The sequence below is a fragment of the Zea mays genome, chromosome 6, assembly GCF_902167145.1.
Source record: "Zea mays cultivar B73 chromosome 6, Zm-B73-REFERENCE-NAM-5.0, whole genome shotgun sequence".
Lineage (NCBI taxonomy): Eukaryota > Viridiplantae > Streptophyta > Magnoliopsida > Poales > Poaceae > Zea > Zea mays.
Genome location: NC_050101.1, coordinates 114,429,141 through 114,441,809, shown reverse-complemented (window position 1 = coordinate 114,441,809; position 12,669 = coordinate 114,429,141).

Below are 12,669 nucleotides of genomic sequence, written 5' to 3'. Positions count from 1 at the left end.
ACTATTTCAAGTTTAAAAAGTACTTTAAAACACCTTGCCGAGAGTGGCTAGATTCAATTGAAGTGATGTGCAATGAAATACTTGGTAATTATTCCATAAAAGAAGATCAATTGATGACCGCAGCCTTCGGCACCCGTCCGAAGCGAAGGTTAAATCGAGTGCTGGACGCCTTGAATTTTGAATACCCTGACTATGAAAATCTGAACAAAGGTGCCGGAGGCCAGAAAAGGAAAAGAATAACCGAAGCCTCAAACGAAGATGAAAAAGAGACACCAAAAAAGAAAATTCCAAAGAAAAGGAAAGCGTCTTCTCCGAAACGAAAAATATCCGACGAAGAAAAATCCCCCGCACCACCCTCTGCCACTGATGTGGAGGCAATTCTGAAGGTAATGACTGAATCCTTACCTGCGAAGCTAAGTCCACTGGAGCCTCGACTGACAAAGTTTTTTCAGAAGGACAAGGAGCCCGAAAAATCGAAGAAAACAATCAAAGCAAAGAAACAAAGAATTATTACTGTGACAGAAGTAATTGACAAGACACCGCCACGAGCTGCAGCTCAAAAAACACCAGCGTCTGCGGAAGGGACAGATGTTGAAATTACACCTTCGGAGGTCGCGACTGCCGAAGCTGCCTCAGCTGAAGATTTGAACCTAGAGAGCACAATCGAAAATATTGATAGGATACTGCTAGATATGGCTGCAGAAGAAGCTACCACCGCCGCCGAAGAGGCCGTGACCGCAGCGTCGGGGAAAGGGAAGGAAATTGCTGATGAAGCTTCAGAAGACGAAGCTTTCATGTTCCAGAATTTAGTTGGAGAAAAACTGTCAAAAGCTGAAAGAGAAGAGCTTAGAGAATATGCAAAATCCTGCGGATACAAACCTGGAGCACTCCTCTTCGGAGGCATTGATGATGAAAAATTAGATTGCATTCGAGATCAGACTGGGGCCAAAATTATCGGTACTCTGTCAAAGAGTATCAGTTTTCCGAAGCTAGAAACAGACATCAGCCGCTACCGACGACAACATATCGTTGGTAGTTTATTTTATTCCAATTTCAAGGTGAACTACTTTTCCCTTAACTTTTATTGTTTCTAATAATGAAAACATATCTGACGAAGGTTGTTTTCGTGCAGAGTATGCTATTGAGCAAAGCCTTGAAAATGCAGCAAGATTTTGAAGACAAGAAGCACGAAGTTATAATTGAAAATTTGGAAAGCAGAATAAAGGAGCAATCGGATGTTATTGAGAAAAAGAACTTTGAGCTCCAGGCAACCGAAGGTTCATTGGCGGAAGCTGAAGCAAAAATAACAGAACTGAACACGAAGCTTCTCCGCCAGTCTGAACAGTTCGAGCGAGAAAAGCTAGAGCTTAATGCAAAACTTGAAGCCGAAGCTCAACAAAATTCAGATTTGAGAAAACTATTGACAAGCCTTCAAGAAAAATGTCTGGAATTTAGCAACAAATGCATTCAACGATTAAGAAAAATTTTCTACTCAGTTGGAGCCAGCAGTGAAAAATTCACCCCCTCAGCTGAAGATCTACCGAAGACCTTCGAACATATTGAGGGTGAGATTGACGAGCTCGACGAAGTCATAGCTGGGCATGGTGACTTCTGTGCCTGGGTGGCTTCTCGAGGCACTGCTGCAGCTTTCCTGAAAGCTGGCTGCGATCATGGAAAGATTGTCAATAGGCCAAATTTCACTTTATCACCATCAATCCTGGATGACATCTCTGATCTCGCCCGAAGTATCTCTAATAGATTTGTAAAAATGATATGGACAAAAGGTGGGCGAGAAAAGGCTGGAGACGAAGCTCGTAGCCACCTTGAACCAGTAAGAAACCATACCTTGTGCTTACCTTTTCTTGCAAGCTCGATTTCGACTTACAACGACGTTATTCATGTAGGATGACGAAGCCGAAGCCGATGATTAAAAATGACGCCGAAGCTGAAGCTCCTTGGAGATTAAACAGTAGTCTAGACAGTACTTGAGGAACTTTTGAGATAACTTTTGTGAATGTAACTAAAACTTGTCTTTAATGAATTCTGTTCATACCTTGTGATATATCCTTACCCTTCCATTGATGTATGAGAAATGCTTTGATGTGAACGAAATTTTCCTTTTTTGAGCCGAAGGTGAAAAAACACCTTCCCTTCTTTTCGTGCGCAACGAAGCATAGAAAACAACATTTCCTTTTTTCCGAAGCTTTTCCTTTTTGTAAACGAAGCTCTTCCTTCCTCTTTTTTTCTTCTTGCCAAAGCAAGCATTTATGCCATGATGATGATTATTCTACATATGCCTAGATGAATGTTTATGAATGCAAATGCTATGATGTGATGTGCAAATGAATGTCCAAACGCGTATCCGAAGCCATACCCATAGCCACAATCACACCTCAGCTCTGCATTCCCTTAGGAACGACTTTGGAGCTTCTTCGCCTTTACTTTTGGCGGAATCAGCGTTGACTTTTCGCTGTAAGCTCTGCATTCCCTTAGGAACGACTTTGGAGCTTCTTCGCCTTTACTTTTGGCGGAATCAGCGTTGACTTTTCGCTGTAAGCTCTGCATTCCCTTAGGAACGACTTTGGAGCTTCTTCTCTTTTTACTTTTCAGCACTCGATGGTGCGTTCTCAGCTTTTACATTTACATTCCTTGGGGGATTTTACTCTTATAGAACTAAAAAAAGAAATTACATGTGATGGCCCCATTAAAAACCTTTCTCCCCCTTCAGAAAGGAAAAGGGTGCCATGAAAGAAAAATAAAATAAAAAATATGGAAAATTACATCGAGTTATACATAATATCGCCGAAGCTCATCCGCATTCCAAGATCTAGGAATGTCGTTGCCGTCCATATCCTTCAATCTGTATGAACCGGGTCTTGACGAAGATGCTACTAAGAAAGGTCCATCCCATTTCAACTGCAACTTGCCCACTGTTTCTGGGTTGGCCACTCTCCGAAGCACCAAGTGTCCTGGCTCAATATTCTTTAGCCGAACCTTTCTATCTCGCCATTTAATTGTTTCGGCTTGATATTTATTGATGTTTTCCACGGCTTGCAACCTGATCCCTTCTAAAGCATCTTTTTCCACAGAATAAGCAGCTTCGGAATCTGATGCTGCCGAAGCTACTACCCTTATTGATCCGGTTTTAGCTTCTTCTGGAGTTATTGCTTCGTCACCGAATAATAACTTGAATGGAGTAAAGCCTGTAGACCTTGATGTTGTTGTATTATGGCTCCACACCACTTTGGTTAACTGATCTGGCCACTTTCCCCTAGGTTGATTGAAGATTAACTTCATTATTCCTGTCATTATGATGCCATTGGCTCTTTCAACGAGTCCATTTGACTCCGGATGTCTGACTGATGCAAAATGGATCTTCGTACCAATTTGATCACAGAAATCCCTAAAAGCTTCGGAGTCAAACTGTGTTCCATTATCCACAGTAATAGCCTTTGGTACCCCGAACCGACAAACAATATTTTGCCAGAAAAACTTTTGGACGGTGGCCAAAGTTATTGTGGCTAAAGGCTTTGCCTCAATCCATTTAGAAAAATACTCCACCGCCACTACAACATATCTTAGGTTCCCTTGGGCCGGTGGTAACGGACCTAACAAGTCAAGGCCCCACCTTTGCAATGGCCAAACGGGTTGTATGAGCTGTGTTAAGGACGAAGGTTGTTTTTGATCTCGTGCACATTTCTGACAACCTTCGCACTTTTGGACTAATTCCGCTGCATCCGAAGCTGCCTTCGGCCAATAAAATCCTTGGCGGAAAATTTTTTCAAGTAACGGCCTAGATCCAATGTGAGATCCACACAGGCCTGCATGTATTTCTTTCATCAACTCTATACCTTCGGTTCTGGATAAACACTTGAGTAGCGGAGCACAAACTCCATGCTTGTATAACTCCCCTTCTATCATGACATATGGACGAGCTCTTGCCTCTATCCTCCTGTTATAAGCTTCGTCATCTGAAAGGAATTTTCCCTGAAGATAAGAGATGATCTCAGTTCTCCAATCTTCGCTATAAACAGGAGATATATTAAGGACTGCCCTTTCAAGAAGTTCCACCGAAGGTGCTTTTATTGTTTCGAAGAACACATCCGAAGGTAAAGGCAGCCCCTGTGCTGCTGACTTAGCTAACAAATCAGCATGCTCATTTTGTCCTCGAGGGATATTTTTGACAGAAAATCCTTCGAAGGAAGCTTCAACTCTTCGAACCATATCCAGATATTTTTCAAGCTTCGGATCCTTAGCCTTGCAACTCTTGTCAATATGACCCGAAACAACCTGGGAATCAGTTTTGAGTATAGCCCTTCTGATTCCCATTGCTTTTAGCTTCCGAAGACCTAGAAGCAAGGCTTCGTACTCGGCAATGTTATTTGTGCAACTAAAATCAAGTTTTGTCGCATAACAAGTTTTGACCTTGGAAGGTGAAACCAACACAGCAGCCGCTCCTGCTCCGAAGGTTCCCCAAGATCCATCACAAAACACTGTCCATGCTTCGGCGTCTTTATTTGTTTCTTCCTCCTGAGCCCCTGGCGTCCAGTCAACAATGAAGTCTGCCAAAGTCTGGGATTGAATCGAAGATCTATGAACATATTCAATACAAAATTCATTGAGCTCTGCAGCCCATTTTCCAATCCTTCCAGTAGCTTCTCGGTTCCTCATAATATCCTTCAGAGGTTGTGAAGAAGGAACAATTATGTTGTAAGCTTGAAAATAGTGCCGAAGCTTCCTGGAGGCCATCAAGACAGCATACAGTACCTTCTCCAACTCTGTATAATTTTTCTTTGATAAACTAAGAACCTCGGATACAAAATATATTGGGGTCTGCCTCTTGGCTTGACCATCAAGCTTCTCCTGGACAAGCGCTGCACTTACCGCTGAGTGCGAAGCTGCCACATATAATAACAAAGGAGCCCCTGGCGTCGGTGGAGTTAATGTTGTGAGATCTATCAAATACTGTTTCAGCTCTTCAAAAGCCTTCTGCTGGATTGGTCCCCATTGAAAGACTTCGGCTGACTTCAGTACTTCGAAGAATGGTAAGTTTCTCTCTGCTGATCTGGATATGAATCTATTGAGAGATGCCAACCTTCCTGTCAATCTTTGAGCCCCCTTCTTTGTAGTTGGTGGCTCCATCCGAAGTATAGCTTCAATTTTACTTGGATTAGCTTCAATTCCCTTTGTTGAAACCAAGCATCCAAGAAATTTTCCCTTCTTTACTCCAAAGACGCATTTTTCTGGATTCAGCCTTAAACCAGCTTGTCTGAAATTGGCGAAGGTCTCCTGCAGATCAGCAATATGATTCTCCTGTTTCGTGCTTTTTACAATGATGTCATCAACATAAGTTAGCACATTTCTGCCTATCTGAGACTGGAGAACCTTCGCAGTCATTCTGCTGAAACTTCCTCCAGCGTTTTTGAGCCCCTCAGGCATCCGAAGATAGCAATATGTGCCACTTGGAGTTATGAAGCTAGTCTTCGGCTCATCTTCCTTTTTCATCCAGATTTGGTGATAGCCTGAGTAACAGTCTAGCAGACTCATGAGCTCGGAAGAAGCTGCTGCATCTACTAAAGAGTCTATCCTTGGCAATGGGAATTCGTCCTTCAGACAAGCCTTGTTGAGGTCTGTAAAATCGATACACATTCGCCACTTGCCATTGGCCTTTTTTACCATAACAGTGTTAGCTAGCTGAAAGGGAAATAGGCTTTAAACCTTTTCCTAAATGATTTTGGTGGTTGAATGTCCAACACAAACAATTGGACTAATTAGTTTGCTCTAGATTATATGTTTTACAGGTGCCAAGATTCAACATAAAACCAATAAAAAGAACAAGACAAGAGTCAAAAGAAAGGAGCAAAAAGAAACCGAAGTGCTCCCTGGTCGGGCGCACCGGACTGTCCGGTGTGCCACCGGACAGTGTCCGGTGCACCACCGGACAGTGTCCGGTGCACCAGGGAAGATTGCCTTGAAACTCTTCACCTTCGGGTTTCTCAGGCGCAGCCCACTATAATTCACCGGACTGTCCGATGCACCACCGGACAGTGTCCGGTGCTCCAGAGTGAAGCGGCTCTGAACTGGCCAGCTTCGGGAAAGTGGGAGGTCGCTCCGCTAAAATTCACCGGACCGTCCGGTGTACACCGGACTGTCCGGTGTGCCAGCGGAGCAACGGTCATCTGCGCGCAACGGTCGACTCTGCAAAGTGTACAGTTGAATTCAGAGTGTCAGAGCAGAAGTCAGAGGGGCACCGGACTGTCCGGTGCTGCACCGGACTGTCCGGTGCCACATGAGGACAAAGCCTCCAACGGTCGACCAGCTCCAATCTCAACGGATAGGATGACGTGGCTGGCGCACCGGACATGTCCGGTGTGCACCGGACTGTCCGGTGCGCCCATCGCCAGCAGCTTCTCCAACGGCTACAAATTTGGATGGTGGCTATAAATACCACCCCAACCGGCCACTTCAAGGAGTGGGAGCCCAAGCAACATTCCAAGTCATCTAGTTGACATACTCAAGCCCTCCCAACCACATATATTCATTGATCCATCCTATACACAAGATTTAGTCCACTACAACCAACACAAGTGCCACAAAAGAGAGAGCAAGCAATTGAGAGCTACTCAATTGAGTTTAGCCCTAGTGCCTTGTGAGTTTCATCAAGAGATAGTGTGTGCTTCATCTTTGTGTTCATTTGCGCGTGGAGTGTTGACTCCCATTCAAACTTCCTCCAAAGTGTTGGAGGCTTGTAAAAGCTAGCAAGAGACACCAAAGATTGTGGTGGTCCTTGTGGGATCAAGAGTGATCCTTGAGAAGAAGAAGAGCTCGCCGATCCTTGTGTGATCGGGAGAGAGGGAAAGGGTTGAAAAAGACCCGTCCTTAAAGTGGACTCCTCAACGGGGACTAGGCCTTCGAGGGCCGAACCTCGGTAAAACAAATCACCCGTGTTCATTGTGCTTTTGCTTGTGATTTGTTTGTTTTCCCTTACTCTAAGTTCTCTTGCACCATTCTTTGCTAATATCATTTGGTGTTGCTTCAAGTTAAATTCCCATTTAGTGAAGCAACGCGTTGCAAGAAAGAACTTGTCCTAGTGCTCTTCTCATCTAAGGCTTCTTGCTTTGTTATTCTATAACTTACTAGTTGTATTGATTTATCACTTCCGCATTATTTAGCAATACTCTTTTCAAGCAAGAACTTAGTTTCTATTCTACGATATTTGTATATCTTGTTCTAACCACTAATCAAGGGATCTAGTTGGGGGATAAAGTTTTAATTTTCAGGTTCCGCCTATTCACCCCCCCTCTAGGCGACTTTCAATTGGTATCAAAGCTAGGCACTTCATCTTGAGTCTAACAACTCGAAGTGATGGCTCGTAGAAGATCCCAAAAGAACAAGAAGACCCAGGAGACCAAAGAGGTAACTCTTGAGATATTACTTTCCGATTGTTCTAATTATGATTCATGGTCTACTAGAGTGATAAATGCTTTTAGAGCAGTAGATCCTCAATTAGAACAAATTTTAGACAAGAGTATTATTCCTCCTAACTATGCTAGGGAAAATGCCTCCGAAGAAGATTTAAGATGTATACGCTTAAACTATCTAGCTTATGACATCTTAAGTAAATCCCTTAGCAAAGAAGATTATCAAGCCTTCATAATAAAATATGACAAACCCATTTGTGATGTGTATGATATTTGGACTAGAATTAAAAGCAAATTTGATGAGTCCAAACATGATAGTTCATTTTATGCTTCTACTTCCTTTGGTATTTGTGATACTAACCCTTGCAAGGAAGAAGAAGAGAATGAACGATGGAGACCAAACGATGAATCCGCCTCTCCAAAAGGTTTGTCTTCCCATTTCGATTCCCACATGTGTTGTGTGGCTAATGAAAATGATAGCGGAAGCACAAATGAGGATAAGGAGGGAGAAAGAAGCTTTGCGCATCTCTACGCTCGCCTAAGCCAAGAAGATAAGGCGGTCATGCTCAAACTTCTAGAAAGAGCGAAAGAGCAAAGCGAAGCTCGTCAAAGGCTAGAAGATATTCTCTCCATGAAGATGCAACACTTTGACGAGTTGACTAAAGAACATGAGGAGCTAAAGTGCTCTCATGTTGATTTGGTCCAAAGGTATGAAACTATTTCAATTGAGCAAGATAACGCTTTACATTGTATCGCTCAATTAGTAAATAGGAATACCTTGCTTAAGGACCAAGTAGAAAAGCTAAAAGTTGAAAATCTAGCTTTTCAAGATAAATATGATATGCTTCTATGTTCTCATGAAAATCTTATGGATGATCATATCATATTAAATATTGCTCATGAGGTTGTGATAGAAAACTTAAAATCCCAACAACCTCACTCATGCACATGTATTCAAATTGATACTATATTATCATGTGCTAACGCTTGTTGTCCGTCGACAAGCAAATCTTTCCTTGAGCTTGAATTTACAGGAACAAATGATGATTCACATCAAAAGCTCAAAGAAGAAAATGAGAGGCTAAAGATGGGCTTGACACAACTAAAAGGGAAATGCATTGCCCAACCTTCTCAAGATAACCGTGATCACATGGTGAAGAAGCTTGAGACGGGAACAACCGTGGCATGCACTACATCCCTTGAAGAAAATGTCAAGGATTTGAGGATTGCCATGAGAAGGGAACAAAATATGAAATTCAACACCTCCTCCAAAAGCCTCAACCACGCCTCCACAAAAGGTAACATCCAAGGTAATGATCAAGCCACACTTCACATTAAGAGGTGTAGTGAATGCTTTGAAGAGGGGCACTTGATTAGGTCATGTCCCTATATTAATGGCTTGATTATTAACAAGGATGATAGACTTTGTTTTGAATGCTCCAAGAAGGGACACTTGCTTAGATCTTGTCCCCATTTAAAACAAAAAGGCATAGGGTTAGAAAGGAAAGTTTTTACTAACCATGTAGCAGGCAACAAGCAAGGAAAGAAGAAAACTTCAAAACTTGAAAAACGCCTATGCTACACATGCCGAAGAAAGGGACATCAATGCAAGGATTGTCCCATTGGTAACAATTCCACTCCTAGCTTGTCAATTAATTTTCATGTAACTAGGCAACCCAAAATTGCAACTTGTGCTAGAAAGGTAATGAGTTTACCTAGTGCTAACACAAAGAACTTTTGGGTTCCTAGATCTTTGTTTACTAACCTTAACAGACCCATCAAGCGATGGGTACCAAAATATGCTTGACAAGCTTTGTAGGAAAAGGAGATGGTATGAACCTTTGGGGTGCTTGAGGGAGTTAATTCAATTCTTATCAACTCAAGCTATCAATCTTCAAATGATCTACATATTCAAGATTGACCCAAGGTTATTTCAATATGTTATTCAAAACCCATATCATCTCGGGGAAGATATTGATGTTGTAGGAATTAAAGAACTATCATGTGCGGAATATCAAAGCCTACAACATGGAGGAAAGTCAAAGGATGGTAACATTTATATTCTTAAGTACAATTATCTTAAATTGTCGTGTGTCTTGTGTAGTCACATAGAAATAGAAAGCACTTAAGCATGTTTTAAAACTATGTCATCATTCTTTGAAGAAATTCCTCTCATATGGTAGATTGTGTATTTATCAATTCTATATTATGACAATCTACATGCTCTAAATTGTTGCAAATTCTCATGGCATGTTTTTACATTAATTATTATTGCCATGTTCTAGATATAGAGAGATATTTCATGTTCTTAAAAGAATAAGGTGTCATGTAAGGAATTCAAATACTTAGGACACTTATAAAAGGAAAAATTCTCTCTATAGCTAGAAAAGTGAGACTAATGTTTTTATCTAAATAATTTAAGTAGTCTCACTTGTAGAGATAATTTTCTCTATGGAAATGCGTAATCCATCATAACAAGGAAAATCAATCCAATAATTTATGTTGTATGTTTTATTGCTTAAATTGGATATGATTCTTCTACATTTATCGCTCTCCATGTTATGAATTAGATTTATTCTCTTAAGTCTCAAGGATTTAACCATGCTTGTTTTATGAGTTAAAACTAGGCATACTTCATAGAATAATCTAGTTCATGTTATAAAGTTTCCATGCTTTAGTAATTCACCTTTTCATTCTTTATCAAAAATGATTACAAAAAGGGAAACTAGTGCTTGTGTTGTTCTTAACATCTCTCTTGAGCTTACTTATGAAAATCTACAAGAGAGTAAGTGCAAGTTTAATGCCACAAGCCTCATGGGTTGCTCTTCACCCAAAGGAAGAGAGGTAAAAGCAAAGGTATGGGAACTCATCTTCTTGGTTAAATTTAGTTCCCATCTCAATGACTATTTAATCTAAATTATCATATTCTACCCATGTGAGAAATAGATTCTTTTTTGGACTCATTTCAACTAAATGTGCATTCAATCTCATTCTTCTAAAAGCTCATGTCCATTAGAATCTATTTAATGCCTTTGCGATATTTATATATATGTTATCATATTGAATTGCCTCCAAGTAATGATTAACTAACTTCAATATGATAAAGTAAAATCTCCAATGATTATTAAAATGCTTAAAAGGTGCTCACTCATTTTTCTCAAATGAAATGCACTAATGATAAGGATTTTACTTCATGTCTGTGTGACTTGTGGATGTTGAATTATGTATGCTAATTATCTAATGTAATCATCCTTCACCATATACTCCCTTGCGCTATTAACATGTCTCTTAAGTATTTTCAATAAGTTTGAAAGGAAAAAGAAATAACTACAAAGGGAGGACTCTCAAATGAAAAAGGAGGACATCAAGAACAACACCACCTACTTGGATAGTAAGATCTACAAAATAATCTATGGTGTGATTGTAAGTATTCTAAATCCTTTCATTATGAGAGTACCAGACTTAAGTTGTTTATTGCAAAATTCATAAGCCCCGATCAAGATGTATAATGAGTCTTCCTTTATGTCCTTAAAAATGAATGCATCAAAATCGATTCTTTCAATTACTTGATGCATATCTTTAGGGGGAGTCCATTGTTATATTTTGATTTTGTTGAGACTATTGCTTTATCCTAGTAATTTCATATATAGTCTCTTGCATGAGAATAATGTTTCTCATACAGTATGCTACTTCACATCAATCCAACTTGTTAAAATAAAGTCGCTTTTATCAAGGATTGTTGCTTTCATTTCTAAAGCAGCATGCTTATTGGATTCTCCTATTTTTAAGCTTGATTGAAAATCTATTGCCTATGTTGTTCTCTTGATCGCATATTGGTTGATCATTGAACAACTTCAATTATCACTTATGCTTCTTAGTGCCTCATGTTATTTCAATTTAATTTCAATTGGTAATTTTAATTAACATCTATCTTGATATGCACTAAGGAAAAAGGAGAATTCATGATTCATTTATGCAACTTGTGATCCATTTGATATATGCTAACAATAACTTGAAAAAGATCACTAGTTGTAGAACTCTCTCTTGTGCAAAGTATTTCCATATATTGTCATCAAGTATAGGTCTTAAGCAACTAAGACTAAGGACAAAGCACAATGAAGAGAGCGTCTCTATGTGAAGGTACAAAAGGGCAAAACCACTTCCTTTCATTCAAACTTGTACCTAAATCTTCCTTTTTTTATACTTTCTTTACATATCTTGTATAAAAGGAAGAGAAAGCATGTCCATGCATATCCCTGCTTCATATCTAGTTTAACTTCTCAAAAATTCATTCATGCTTTAATGCATCTTTGTTGAAACTAGATGAAGCGATTTAATTGTCAAAGAGCTTAAAGCTTGACCTTGTAACGAGGATAAGCTGCCTTTGTCTCAAAGGTGGATGGTCCTTAAGCCTCTTTGAAATCCTTAAGGGAAAATGCTTAAAATATTTGTAACATGCTTTCAGTAGTGCATAAACTGTCATGAGCATCACACTTATACTATGACACAATGCACTTCACATTCCGTATAATATAGATATATTCTCATTAACCTAATTATGTGCAAATGGCATTTAAGGCCAAAATATATGTTCCTCTCCATGCACATATTTAGGGGGAGCAATCTATGTTATATAGAATTATGATCATGCTTAATTTGACATATCCTTCTGATCATATCTCTTTTATATATGACTAATGTGTTTTCAAGTGTCTTCTCATGCTTAGTCATAGAATTGAAAGGGAAATGGAGTATTCGGCAAAGACGACGCTTCCACTCAACTCCTTCGGTATTATCCACTCTTTGTCGGTATTCCGCATAGTTCTCCACTTTGGTATAATCTTCACTCATATCTCCATTTCAATTGAATATTTCAATTGTTTTGCCAAAGGGGAGAGAAAGAAAAGGGCTTATATTTCACTCTAAGTATCCGTTTTTGGCGATTCATGCCAAAGGGGGAGAAAGTATTAGCCCAAAGCAAAAGGACCGCACCACCACCCTAATTTTAAAATTAATGATTTTCAATTGGTAAATTTCAAATTGGTATCTCTTTGTGTTCTCAAGGGGGAGAAAGTAGCACCTTTCAAATTTGATATCTTAAAACCCTCTTGAACACTAAGAGGAGAACTTATTTGAGGGGGAGTTTTGTTTTGTCAAAGGAAAAGCATTTGAAACAAAGGGAGAAAATTTCAAAACTTGAAAATGCTTCGCAAAATCTTATTCATTTACCTTTGACTATTTTGCAAAA